Source organism: Ornithodoros turicata, chromosome 10 (assembly GCF_037126465.1).
Source record: "Ornithodoros turicata isolate Travis chromosome 10, ASM3712646v1, whole genome shotgun sequence".
NCBI classification, from domain to species: Eukaryota; Metazoa; Arthropoda; class Arachnida; order Ixodida; family Argasidae; genus Ornithodoros; species Ornithodoros turicata.
In genome coordinates, this window is record NC_088210.1 from 34,894,801 (window position 1) to 34,907,740 (window position 12,940).

A 12,940-nucleotide genomic window follows, 5' to 3' on the forward strand; every position below is an offset into this window, starting at 1 on the left:
ATTATTCGGCCAAGCAAACAACGGGACTCTCAAAAATGCGCCACACGCGTACGGAAATATTCGGACGATGGCATTTCCCTACTAGAACGGCATAATCTCCGAGAGAGAAAGAAAACGAGAGTAGATATCGTCGCTCCCGTACCATCGAAACAAAATCTGCCGCCATTAAAATACCTCAAGGCACTTGTCAGAGAACGCGTCCTATATGACAAATGAGTGCACCAAGGATGTTCTCTTTTACCAGCAGTGCTGCGTCGTTTTCGGGGAGGCTCAACTGCATGCTTTATACAAAACACGCACTTATCAGGAGGCAACAATGATAATTATGGTTCGCGTTTTCCGGGTGCATTGCTTTAGGGGATTGCGACACCTCCATACATGTGGAAGAAATTGACTTCTCCGTGTCGTATATAGTTTGCGAGATACAGACCCTCGAACACGCACCCGGATCAAGCTCTGACGTGAGAGAAGCAAATGAAAGAGAATTCCTTCACATTGGTACTCGCAAGCACGTGACCCTCGCAGGAGGAACCGATTTCCAGCAGGTTCACCTCCATGTAAATACCCATTTCTTGATGGTTATTCGGCGTAACTCGAGTCCGCGAACCATTTTCAAAAATTGGAGGTCGGAAGTTACCGCTTATGAAGCCTGTTGAGTGGATCGTGCGCACGAACATGACGCTTTTGTGCGGAAAACTGTTGTATCCGAGTGGATGAGCACACTGACCCGCGCATTTGCACGTATTTTTATCGGACGTCGCACGTGTGAACATTGACGGATCCGTTGGAAGACCGGACAGGATACATATCCGAATCAAAAAGTATATCGCATCCAACGCAGGCACTTTTCAGCGCTTAACTGGAAGAATACGCTCCCCATTTAGAGTTAGCAAATGCGTGGCGTCAAGGATATAACTTAGTAAGAACGATGGAAGGGGTACGTATTTTATGACCAAGCTCACTTCATAAGCTTACGGCTGATAAGTTTATAAGTAAATAAAAAAAAAAATATGGAGAACTTGAATTCGGCACCTGACCAATCCTGCAACTCCCAAAAAAAAAAAAAAAATATCGAGGGAGAGAAAGTACAGAAACGTGTCTTACCACACGCATACAGCTTACGGTGTTGTAAAGCGATATTAGGATTTGCTACGCATATACGTATGTATATCCGCCGCACGCAGAGGCTGTTTTTGTGTTGTAGGGGGCGTGCTCAGTTATCGTGTGTTTATTAGCTCCTTGTAGGTGTACATGACGCCAGCACATTCCTGTGGTTCGGGTGTAACCCCGGAAATGTTAAAAATCCATTCCGGTGAAACACCGTCTTCTGTGACACGCGCGCGGAAAAAAATCTATTTTTTCTGACGTCCAAGTTTGTTACCCAGTGGCTTCCTCGAAATAATCGTCAACATGCTTGCCCTCACAGCTTATTTCCTCGTCATGTAATAAAGAAGAGGCGCGAAGGTACACGTTCGAAAAATATAATTAGCTCCCCATTTAGTGTTTGATATCTCGTCCTCGGCAAAAAAAAAAAAAAAAAAAAAAAAAGCACCTCTCCGGACACCCAACTAGTTAGCGGAGGCTGCATTAGAATTTATAATTACATTTTTCATCTTGTGGGCGGATAATGAAATCAGTCCTAGCGACCGTACCAACAAACAGCCAAGCACTCGGTCCCCAATACGCGAAGCGCGCCACTTTATGCGGGCAAGGTTTATATACTAAACGGGACCGTTTCGCAGCACTGCTTGGAATATTTGCTGATTTCGACAGGGTTAGTCTGCGGCTAACAGACCGGACTGAGCTTCAACGAAGTAGCTGCCCACAGATCATGGTGGCGCAAGAATAGCAGTCGTGCCTTTTCCTGTAAAGTTGTTTCCGCCGCAACAAGACTTGCAGTGGGGAGAAGCCGTCCACCAGAAGCCGTTTCACCTCAACAGTGACAGTTACAACGCGCACTTGTGTCGGTTACGGTCTCAAGGATTTCCGAACTACATTTTCTCTCTCTGTACTTTTTCACCGACATTCATATTTAGAGCTACGCACGGAAATGTGGCAACGTGAGGCACCGTCCGCCCGCCGTCTATGAAAGGTGATAGACCGCCTAACGAAGATTGAAAGGCCACCCAGCCTCTTTAGGTGAGCAGACGTTGCACCTATCATGTTATATAAGGCGAAGTGTGACGCAAAATGATGTTTAGAGCGTAATTAAGGGCATCTTTCGGCTTCCTTCATGCGATGCAGGAATATGCGTGGCAGGCTTTGACAGGTGTGACGCAACCGATCACTCCCTTCCCTACATGTGTGCATCTAGGCTGAAGAACCGAACGTGACGTAAGCCCACTTGATGACGGTTTTGACGCGACCAACTGTCTTCACGGCGCTAGCGAAAGCTCGGATGTTCATTCGACCGACCAATGATGTGACATTGGCTGAACGACACGTTTTTCGTCCGCTCAATTCGCTTCTGTCGCTGCTTCGTATTTCTTTCCTCGTCTTTAAAAGTAGACTAAGACGCCACCATACTCATTGAAAAGTCAACCGCGAGGCATCATTTTAGTGGTCACTTCCTCTCCATGTGCGTTATCAAGTCTAGTCCCATAGGAGAGTACCACAGGCAACTAACTGTCTTGGACGACACCTGAACGAGAAGGGAAGGACAACAACAACAACTTTATTGTGGGATGATGAATGAATGCTGCTCTGCTCTCTCAAGGAAAAGCGAAGCTGTAGTGGAGGGGTAGAAGTTTGTAGGTTTATAAGTTAGAAACCAGAGGACTGTCGCGTCAATTACAAATAAAAACTCGAGCAAATTAAATTCTAGACATTTGACGCGAGGCTGGGGCTTAATGCAATAGCTTGGCTAACCGTGCGCCTATATAGGCAGATAACAATAACTTAATCCCCGCGAAAGGCTGAAACAATAAGTATATGGCTAACTAATAAAATAGGATAGGAATAGATTTCCACGTTTTACTTCATGTTCTAACATGACGTGTTGCATCACCCGGAAGGATGTGTCCGGTGGGGGGCGTTTCAAATCATAGGTAAATAAATAGGCTATAGCTGTTAACGTAGAATGTTGGGAGGAAGCCGTATATCATATCCAGCTACGAACAACTTGTTCAATTTGTAGCGATAACAATAATGTAGACCACACTTGGTTGCTTATGAGCACCAACGCATAAATAAAGAAACGAGTAAATAAATAAATAAATAAATAAATAATCGAGTTTGATAAATACATCCGCTGTGTGCAGATTGAGCATCGCAGCCCTTGCAACTTTGTGGTACTCCCACAGGGGTTCTAATGTACACGTGTAATGAAATAAAAATGAGCGTCTGCTTGGAAATTCAATTCTACCTTCAGAGATGGGAAATTATGCAATGCATTACGTTTCAAGAGACACTAGCTCCCGTGGTATAGTGGTTACACTCTTAAAAATGAACTTCTCCGCATAGCACGCTCATAGCCAACCATAATCTCGAATGATATCGTTATCTGGTCCGATTTGCTGAAAACGGGAGGCGTACGCCTTTTTTGTGACACTTATGCTGTTCATAATTGTCACAGAAAAGGCGTACGCCTCCCGGTTTCAACAAATCAGGGCAGATAACGATATCATTCGAGATTATGGTTGGCTATGAGCGTGCTATGCAGTGAAGTTCATTTTTAAGAGTGTAGGATGATCGCTTTCTATGCAGAGACCGGGAGGTGGCACGGGTTCGAATCCTGTTGCCGACTGAGGTTTTCCCTGGGTTTTCCGAATGCTTTCCAGACGAATGTCGGCACAGTTCCCCCTGAAGTCGGCCCAGGAATAATACAAACCCCACACTCCTTCCTTCTCTCCAACTGCTAACGTATGTACGCCTCCGATAGCCACAGTTGCTTCGCGGCACAGGAGAGGAAAATCCCGAAGCTGTTTTATTTATATTTTTTATTCAACCACGTTTGTCACTAAGCAGATGTCCAAGAAGGAGGACAGAGCACCAACTTCCTCCATGTATGATTACTCATTCAAATCTCTCTCTCATCTCTCGATGAAATCATCCATACGTGGTGAGTTTGTGGACACTCTAATTACCATCACCGGTATAAGGTAATCACTTGAAACACCACGGAGGTGTCTGTTAGAGAAGTTTGGAAAAATGCTATGCCAAAGTAATGTCATTACTTGATGTAAAAAACGGAATTAGTAATGCATTACTAATGAGTAAGGTTATGCATTACTTTCCAAAACTGTAATCAGTAACGATAATGCATTATAAAATAGAAGTGATTTCCCCCCCCCCCCCCCCCCCTCTGTTTCAGGTCATGTTCAACGCTATATATAGTTTGGTCCAGTTCTTCCAGATAAATCCTGAGATTTAAGCCTGTTGTGTCTCATAGCAACGTGAACTTCATCGCGACAATTGCTTTCTGATGTTTGATGATGATGATGTTTATTGCGTCAGAGTTAATATGCCTCCATAGCGTTAATTGGAAAGGGGATCCTCGGTACCTAAGGTAAGCAGCATTTATTCTTAATTTATGAAATGAATCGAAAATCTTGAAAAATTTGCAGACCATTTCGTATGCCTGGTCACTGTCCCGGGTAGAACTCGAAGTGGTTTATTTATTTATTTTGATCGCGTAAGAAATCTACTACTGTTTTGTCTAAGTAGACCCTCTATAGTTTGTTCTTTTTGTTTCTATCTATTACTTTTGGAACGAGTCCGCCCGAATTAACGGGCGCATAATTAGAAGGAGACTCCACTTCCAAGTCGTTAAATTAGCTTTGGAGAATCTCCGTTTGTTTTTCACGTTTATTACGCGATGCCGTTCGAAGCGTTAAAAAATAATAATAAGAGCGGGCAGTATTATGCAAATTAGTCACCTACCCAGTCATTTAATTGCGGTCCCAAATATACGCTATCAAGATTTAATTAGTCTCGGCCTAGACGCTTCCATATTATAAAAGTCCACTATAACTTGGCGCATTAAAAAAGGGACAAACACCAAAACAAGGAATGGAGATGTTACGTTTATGTATGACAGCTCATTCGACGGGGGATTTTTTAAAATAAATGCCTTTACTTTTCTAATTTTTTATTTTACTAACGTACGCATTTTTGTTTTATCGTAATACGTAAGTGCTTTCCCCTTCTTTTTAAATCGTGTTATTTAAAACACAAATGGAACTGTGAACCTACTGCAAATGGAAATTTTACACCGGATTAATACATGTATACAACACAATGCATATTTTACAGGATTCCGCGTATTCCTTCCTGATGTTGAACTAATTACATTGTTCGTTTATTATTGATTGATTGATTGAAAGTACCAACTATAGAAATGTGTGAGTCCCGACAAAGTCGGGACAGGCTACTCCAGAACACGTAAATAAAAAAAAGTAAAATAAAAAAGGTAGGATGATGTTGATGTTGAAAAAAAAGTAAACGGGAGAGATTAAATTCATTCATTCATTATCCAAATTCGAATTCAAATCCAAATTTATTCCCCTTATGCTACAGTATAGTAGCACAACAGACGGGGAGTGGCCAAAAAGCAGCAGAAACTGTTTGACCAGGGTAACACCTCCGCGTGTGATGCCAACAATAGCATGAAGTAAATACTTTGTACAAACCACATGTCACAGCGTAAATGTATTACTATGAGTATGTACTACTTTGAGACCTTGTCTGTGTTGTCGTTTTTTTGTCCCCTAGTCTCGGGTTTTAAGTTATGGATCTATACCACCAGCTCGCTTGCTACCTCTCTATCCTCTCGTATTACTATTGATTACCATATTCGTTTATTGATTGTTGATGTAGAGCAGGTGATGTGATGTGATGTGAATAAAGAAAAAAATGGGGATGTGAGTTTCGACGAAGTCAAACAGAGCAGGTACGCTACGCGTATTCCCCGCTTGTTTACTAAATAAGTCGTAAACGTTTCAAATATTGACGAATGAAACTCTTTGTGACAAGTATTACGAACAAGCCCTCCAGAACCCGTCCACTTTCAAGTTGGCGGCAGACACAATGTTTTCCCGCGTGGGATTTAAGTTGGCTCAGTCTCGTTCCAGTTGGAAAGTTTAAAAATGTCGACGAAGTTTAGCCCTGCCTTCCAAGTTCTTAGCGAACAGGGGCTACGATTTGCGCGACTCATTTGGGTTCCTCATAACTCTAAACTGTCTCGAATTTTTTCGCATATTTCTGCTCTCCCTCTTCTCCCCCTTCACTTCTCTGCCGTCTCCAGCCAGCCGGCGGTAGCAAGCACTGGCAAATTCGCGAGCATTGTAGTGGCACTGCAGTATCATTAGTAATAACATTAGTATACGGTCTAATGTACTGCGGTAGTTATGTATGTTTATTAAAATCTTTCATGGCGGACGGCATCTCTATTATCGTGAGAACTTGGGTATTTTCTTATATCCTCTAATAAAATGTCCGCTATTATGATTGGGATATAAGCCTCGAGTGCTTGTTGGGTATGCCTCCTCTTTTTCATGGTCATCCCACTCATATATTAACCTATACATGCACTGAGGTATGGTACCGCAATTGTTGCGGTGAAATACCTCATCCCATCATCATTCATGTAGATGTTGTTGCAAAGATCATCCTTTATTGCGCGTTCTTACACATTATAAAGAGGAGGATAAAAAAACATCCCTTTGGTCGTTGTCAAAGAGATCATTTTCCTAAGAATTATAGTAACAGTACACAACTGTTGCAGACCTTTTTCGCGGTCCATTTATATTTTTACAGTTTCGTATAGGCTATCGAAGTGGTTCGTAGAGGTTCCTCGTGGATTATTAAACATAAGCGTCGCCGTAGTATTACAGCACTATATAGGTTTATCATCTATACTTCTGGAGGCTCAACTACGAATGCGGAAATCGCTGATAAGGGAAGGCGGACATGAGTTGTGGACTGTGGGCGCGGTCTTTATCTAAAGTGATCGTAACCTAATCGCCGTTCTACTTAGTGTTTATGGGTAACGCGGTGCAAGAAAACAGAAAATGTTATTCGAGTAAACATTGCGCCATTCGATTATTAACTTATTAACTTGTTCAACGAACCGTTCCAAGAAAGTGCTCAAACTAAAGTTCACAACCGTATATACGCTAAACCCAAGAGTGTACTAAGAAGCTAACTTCTAAAGAGGACACACGCGGAATGTGACGTCACAGAATAGTGGCGAATGTATGCGACCGCCTTCTTTCACTGGAAACACATACCCAGTCCAAATATGCAAATTGCGCGTATGCAGTGGAGCCTTGTATTGCTTAGTCGGGTGCGACGTATGGCGACCCCTAGCGCATTCCTGGGAGGTTCTTGATATAAGAAAGGTCCAGGTTAAGGAGGAGGGGAATTACTTTCTCCGCTTTAATTAGAGTGGGCAGAAAAACACGGCTCGGTATCGCTGCTGGCCGCTAATTAATTTTCGTCGAGGAGTCATGGCTTATATCTCCCGCAATGTGTGGGGCAGTCCAAGGCAGCGTTACTCTTAAATAAAAGTAACGGAGTCCATTTGGTGAGTCCACTTTTTGGGAAGTTTTTGAGAGACTCTCTGGTATCTATAGAGGGCTATCGCGCTATACTCTATTTGTGAGAAAATCGTTTCGGAATAACTATGAGTAAGGCCAATTTGGTTTCCAATTAATTGCTTTCAACGAGTTTAGGGGGTAAAATATCTTCGTCTGTAATTCGGTCAATTCACGAAAAAAGCCAATATGAACTTTTTCGTCAGTTAATTGAATCGCATCTTTTGTTGGACATTCATAGGATCCGTTTGTTTGTGTAGTCCTTAGACGGAACTCGGTGCCTTGGCTCGCGTGGCTCAGTGGTTAGCGTGCTGGCCGTGTCATGTGGAGACTTCGAGGTACCCGGGTTCGAATCCCGGTGCCTGGTTTTCCTCAGACACTTGGAGACACATGTCTTCACAGTTTCCCCGGAAGTCGTCCCAGGACACCCATTCCCCCACGTGACGTTGCTGACCTCTGTGAGGTGGGCTCTTTCAGAAGCACCACCACCATGCCCCTATGTATTTCATCCGTAATCAGGTTCAACTCAATTCAGATCCCAGCCAACTCGGATGGAATGGACGGAACTGTGGCTCGGCATTTTCTAGTCGTCACGGCGCTTACATGCCGTCGATGTTTGCTTCCGCGACAATGGCGACGTTGCAAGATGTGTTCGAGGAACGTAAAAGTAATATATAATAGAACTTGATACATGTCCCTGAGCTTGGGACAAGCTGTTCGTTTTGTGTTCTGTCCACTTGTATTTTCCCATAGCTCAGGGACGTGTTGCCAACGTCAAAATATCTTGGTTCGACAAGGGCTTCCCGAGCCGCTGGTAACTGACAATGGGCCCCAGTCAATTTTATTCAGCATATCCTCAGTCCACCCTACCATCCAAAATCCAATGGCCAAGCTGAAAGTATTGTGTGCAAGTACCACGGGAAACGCACCATGCATTCCCCTTCATCTCCTCAGCACGCGGAAGGCCCAAATTTTGGCGCCATCACAATCAGAGCAATTTGGCGCAAAGTAATCAAGTCTGGCAACCCCGATTGAGCAGTTCACTCCATTTCGGAGGTTGATGGGAGGAAAATTCAGCGTTCGTGGACGTATAAAGATACCGAAGGGAGCCGCCTCCCATGGTTGAAGAACAGTATCTTGTGTTGACCTGAGTCTTACATTCCACAGTGTACGTTGCGGTTCGAATAACAAACGACTGCGTATAATCTTCCGTGTGTATCGCCTCTGTATGACCATTGTGGGTGCCATGCAGACTTGGGTATTAAGTACTTTACTGTAATTATATATAGTTACTTTCCCACAAAAAGAACTCGCAACTGTAAATAGCTACCGCTTTTGGTAGATAAATCTAAAACTCTTTCTTTTGTCTCAATTTTTACTAACTTATCCGCAACTGGTCCTGTGGTCGCTCCGACAGAAATGTTTTTGGAAAAGGCTTCTCTATAAGTTGCTCTATATTGCAGTGACCTTCTACGCCATTCATCCCGTGATGCTGCCCAAACCTGTGAAGTAAACACCGGTTACGACGCAGTCACCTCCCTACGATATCCAGCACATATATAATATTAGATGGGGCTTGCTATCCTGGGGCTTTACGTGACGACCCCTGCAGGGGTAAAAAAAAAAAAGAAAAGATCGGTGATGGAGACAATTAAGAACTATCTCCCAACGAGTGCGCCGATGACCGAGTGGTGATTTGCGCTCAACTTTCCGGAACAGATTAGGGGAGCAAACCAAGCTGGCGACAATTGGACGCACGGCCGATAACAGGTCTCCCCTCTGATTGGCTGTAGGGCCAAACAATGGTCGCATCACGCGAAACAGCTGTGCTTCTCTTACCGCTAACTACTAATCGCAACGAAGATAACTGGGCTTCAATGGTGGCCACCGAGTCTGTCAAAGTGAGCTCCGATAAAGCAAATCACAATTACTTTCGAAATTTGTCTTATACGTTGCGTTGCTTTTCGTACCCCTGGGCTCTTAAAGCATAATACGTTCTTATGGCGAATTTAGCTGGTAGTTTTCGTGCAGCGCAGTGGGTTGAGCGAAGGAACGAATGCGACCAATGAAGGGGACACACATTGCACCAGTGTCGCTCGAGCCAGTGTAACCTTTTCTCCATCAACGATCGCGCGAAATTCGCCATTCGTTTTAGGTTCACTATTAACGCATCGCACCTTGGCACTGCGTCGGACAATATCCTGGAAAGCTCGATATGTCGGGAAACGAATATTGGCAGTTGGGCGCATTAGGAACCGAGCAATTTGGTCGTTATTTTGCCAACATTTCGAGAGGCTAAGATAAAAGCCCATACGTAACCGAGAGAAGGGCAAGTCAGGGATCAAGTAATGCGCATACGAATGTGAGCGGCCGATGACACGGAATTCTCTGTCCTTCCACAAAGTTTACGAGGCGAAAATATGACAAAGTAGGAAAAGGCGCGGCGCAGATCCGGTTTCAGCGAAAGACTTTCTATAGTCGGTTGCCATTACAAGCCGCCCGTCCATCTTTTCCCCTTTTTCTTCTGCGCTCCTGAGTGGCTGCGGGACTCGGCCATAAATTGGCTCGTGTCGCATTTTTCTACCAAAGTTACACCTTTTCTAGTTGTCGCACACCAACACTTTTCTTCTGTCGCATATTCCGTTCCACGCTGGATGTCTGGATAGCCGCGAAATAATCACCGGTACAAATAAAAAAAATAAATAGTCGTACGAAGAATACGAATCAGACCTCCCAGAGCCGTGCACGCGCACGCATGTGGGTATTACGCTATTATTAATACTTATACCAACATATGCAGCCTCAAAATCATATGTGCCGTAGCAGGCATACGAGACAACAACTATACTAAATGATAAATGATTATTTAACGGAGTGTTTTTCAGTTGTAAGAAGCGGAACGATAAGTTGGAGATTTCGATTTCGAGCCTACCTGGCAATACGCTCGGCATAAATGCGATTGGTACGTTTGAGTGAGGTAGCATTTTAAAGCAGAGGGAAGTCATACCCTCGCTCTCTCTGACCTGGTGCCTCGTTCGTGGCTTCGCTCACCTGAAATAGACAGACCGGGGCGTGTTTTAGCGATACTTATGCACATGAATCATCATCACTTCAACTTTTGTGACACTTTCTGGTCCCTCGTCTGTGACAAGTGTTCCCACTAGTTCGGGATATTTGTCTCCCGCCCCCCAACTACTGGGTTTTCTCTCTCTGTCTCTTTTTTTATTTAACTAACTGCGGCTAAGTGGTCTGGGGTAGTCAGTCTGACTTTGTCGTGACTTAAATGCCATTTTTTTCTTCATCTATCACATCACATCGCTTCAACTGACAACAACTATGCATGAATGACGATGAGATGAGGTGTAACTCACAACTGACAAGCTCAACCGCGTTTAATGTTCAATCTAACAGTGGAACGTATAGGAGCCTGGTACAGCAAAACTTCGCTTCAATTTCGCCACCAACAGTCTCGATGGATCAGTTAACTAAACCCAAGGTTGTGGGTTGCAACCTGGCGCAGCTGTTGGTCGATTACCAAAAAGAGAAGGGCGCCCCGTGGGCTGTATGAATCATATGAGCCAAGTATTTTCAGTAACCGGGAAATTCGATTCTAAAAGCTGCTCATAGCGGCCTTTCTCGATACGCTCGTCCAGCTGTCAATCAGACGTTGACGTGGGCCACGAGCCATTTCTCCCTGTCAATCATCTTCATCTGTGTCTTTGGCTGGTTTGTAAACGAAGGACTTACCTGTATACAGGCAGACATTTTCGGGTTAAACGCCTTTCACGAATCTGGAGAGTAAAAATCGGGTGCCGTTTTGTAACATCTAATGTGGACCTCAGAGACCGAGCGGTTTTATTCCAGTGAAGGTAGTCGCACCTAGTGGGTGTATTGAAAGACACTGCTGTTCAGGGTTTAGTCCCACTATCGCGAGTTGGTGCCAAGTGAGAGTGCGGGTCAGCAGCATCGATACGTGCATCAAGACAGATCCACGAGAAGATATTCTGATGGGAGGGACGAGAGCAATCCGCACAGGTCATCTTTAACATTACCCGCTGCATACCTTTTCCTGACCGCTTCGATATATTTTCACGCATCGTTTCTACCGCTGAGGCTCCACTGTCCGAGGTCTTGGTTTCATCTTGGGTTTTAACAGTCATCTCCGCAATGCCCAGATTCCACTTGGCCCGCATCCTTCTTCTACGTTAAAGTTTTTCGCCACATCACTGGTATTAAACCCGATTGTTTCTGTGTCGCAATTCCTAGCCGTGTCACGCTAGTACCTAACCCCAACCTTCAGTCATGGTCGATTTGACCGACAATAACATCACACCCAAAACTTATGCCGGTGAGTGATGTATATGGGAAGCGTACATGTTGCTCTATGTGCATTATGCTTTTTTCAAAGTCCCACAGTACAGTTTGGAAAAAATAATCCTGAAATTTACGCAAATATCGCTCCAGGAAAACCTGGACTGTAATAAAGCTACTACTGGCCTCGATAATAGGGTACCGAAGAGCTTTCTATTTCAAAAACTGTTTACTGCGGTACCTCAGTGCACGAGCGCTTTAGCTTCCTTTCGACACATGCAGCCCATGCATGAGAGCAGAGTGTCCAGGATCCTTCAGTAAGACGTCAAACCTTTCTTTGTTATTTCACGAACGACCTTTTTAGCGTGACCATCTTCAGGAGCGGTTGCCACACCGCTGGCCACACCGCGAGTATATACGTGTATGTGACGGAATATAGATTGACCCGCTGTATGGAGCCGTACGTCTATCTCGTGTTGAATGTAACTCAACCGAGTGGCAGTCTTGGCTAACCTCTCCTCAAACCCATAACCAACACCACACTCAAATATCACGGGACTCAAAGGAGGTTCACCGAGCAACGCCTTCCATATGTGTCAGACTCGAACCTCCGTTTTAGAAATGGTCGCGACACGGCAGGCCCATCTTTTCTTGTTGCCGGATTCCGGCGCCCAGAAGCTGCCAAATTGGGATATATTTCGCGACGGTTGCTGCTGCTGGAAACAATGGTGCGGCTGTTAATTAATGATGCCGCTTTGTTCCAGCACCTCGTCGGCAACAACATCTGTAGAATAACACTCTTGTGAGCGGTCTCTGTACATGTGTGGACATGAATGTTCTCTTTGTTCTCGGAAGACTGCGCAGGTCATCAGGCACAACGCCGGTTTATAATATTGCTGCAGTACACACTCGTCGCTAGTTAATTACCAGTTGTTATTTGAAGCGCTCAGATTCCCAAAGAGCTTTCTTCTTGTTGTTGTTGTCATTACTATTATGTAATGTCGTTTCCAGATGTCAGCCATAAGGCTCTAGCTACCCAAGACGTCTACAACTGTACACGAATCTGAGAAACATTAAAGAAGGGTAGTTGATGA

The 12,940-nt window shown here is 44.4% G+C and overlaps 1 protein-coding gene across 3 annotated transcripts in view; it reads right to left on the reverse strand.

Annotated features, from left to right (window-relative positions):
• LOC135370018 (homeobox protein cut-like) overlaps nt 1–12,940 on the reverse strand; it is a 340,306-nt gene that overhangs the window by 225,956 nt on the left and 101,410 nt on the right. The window lies entirely within an intron of this gene.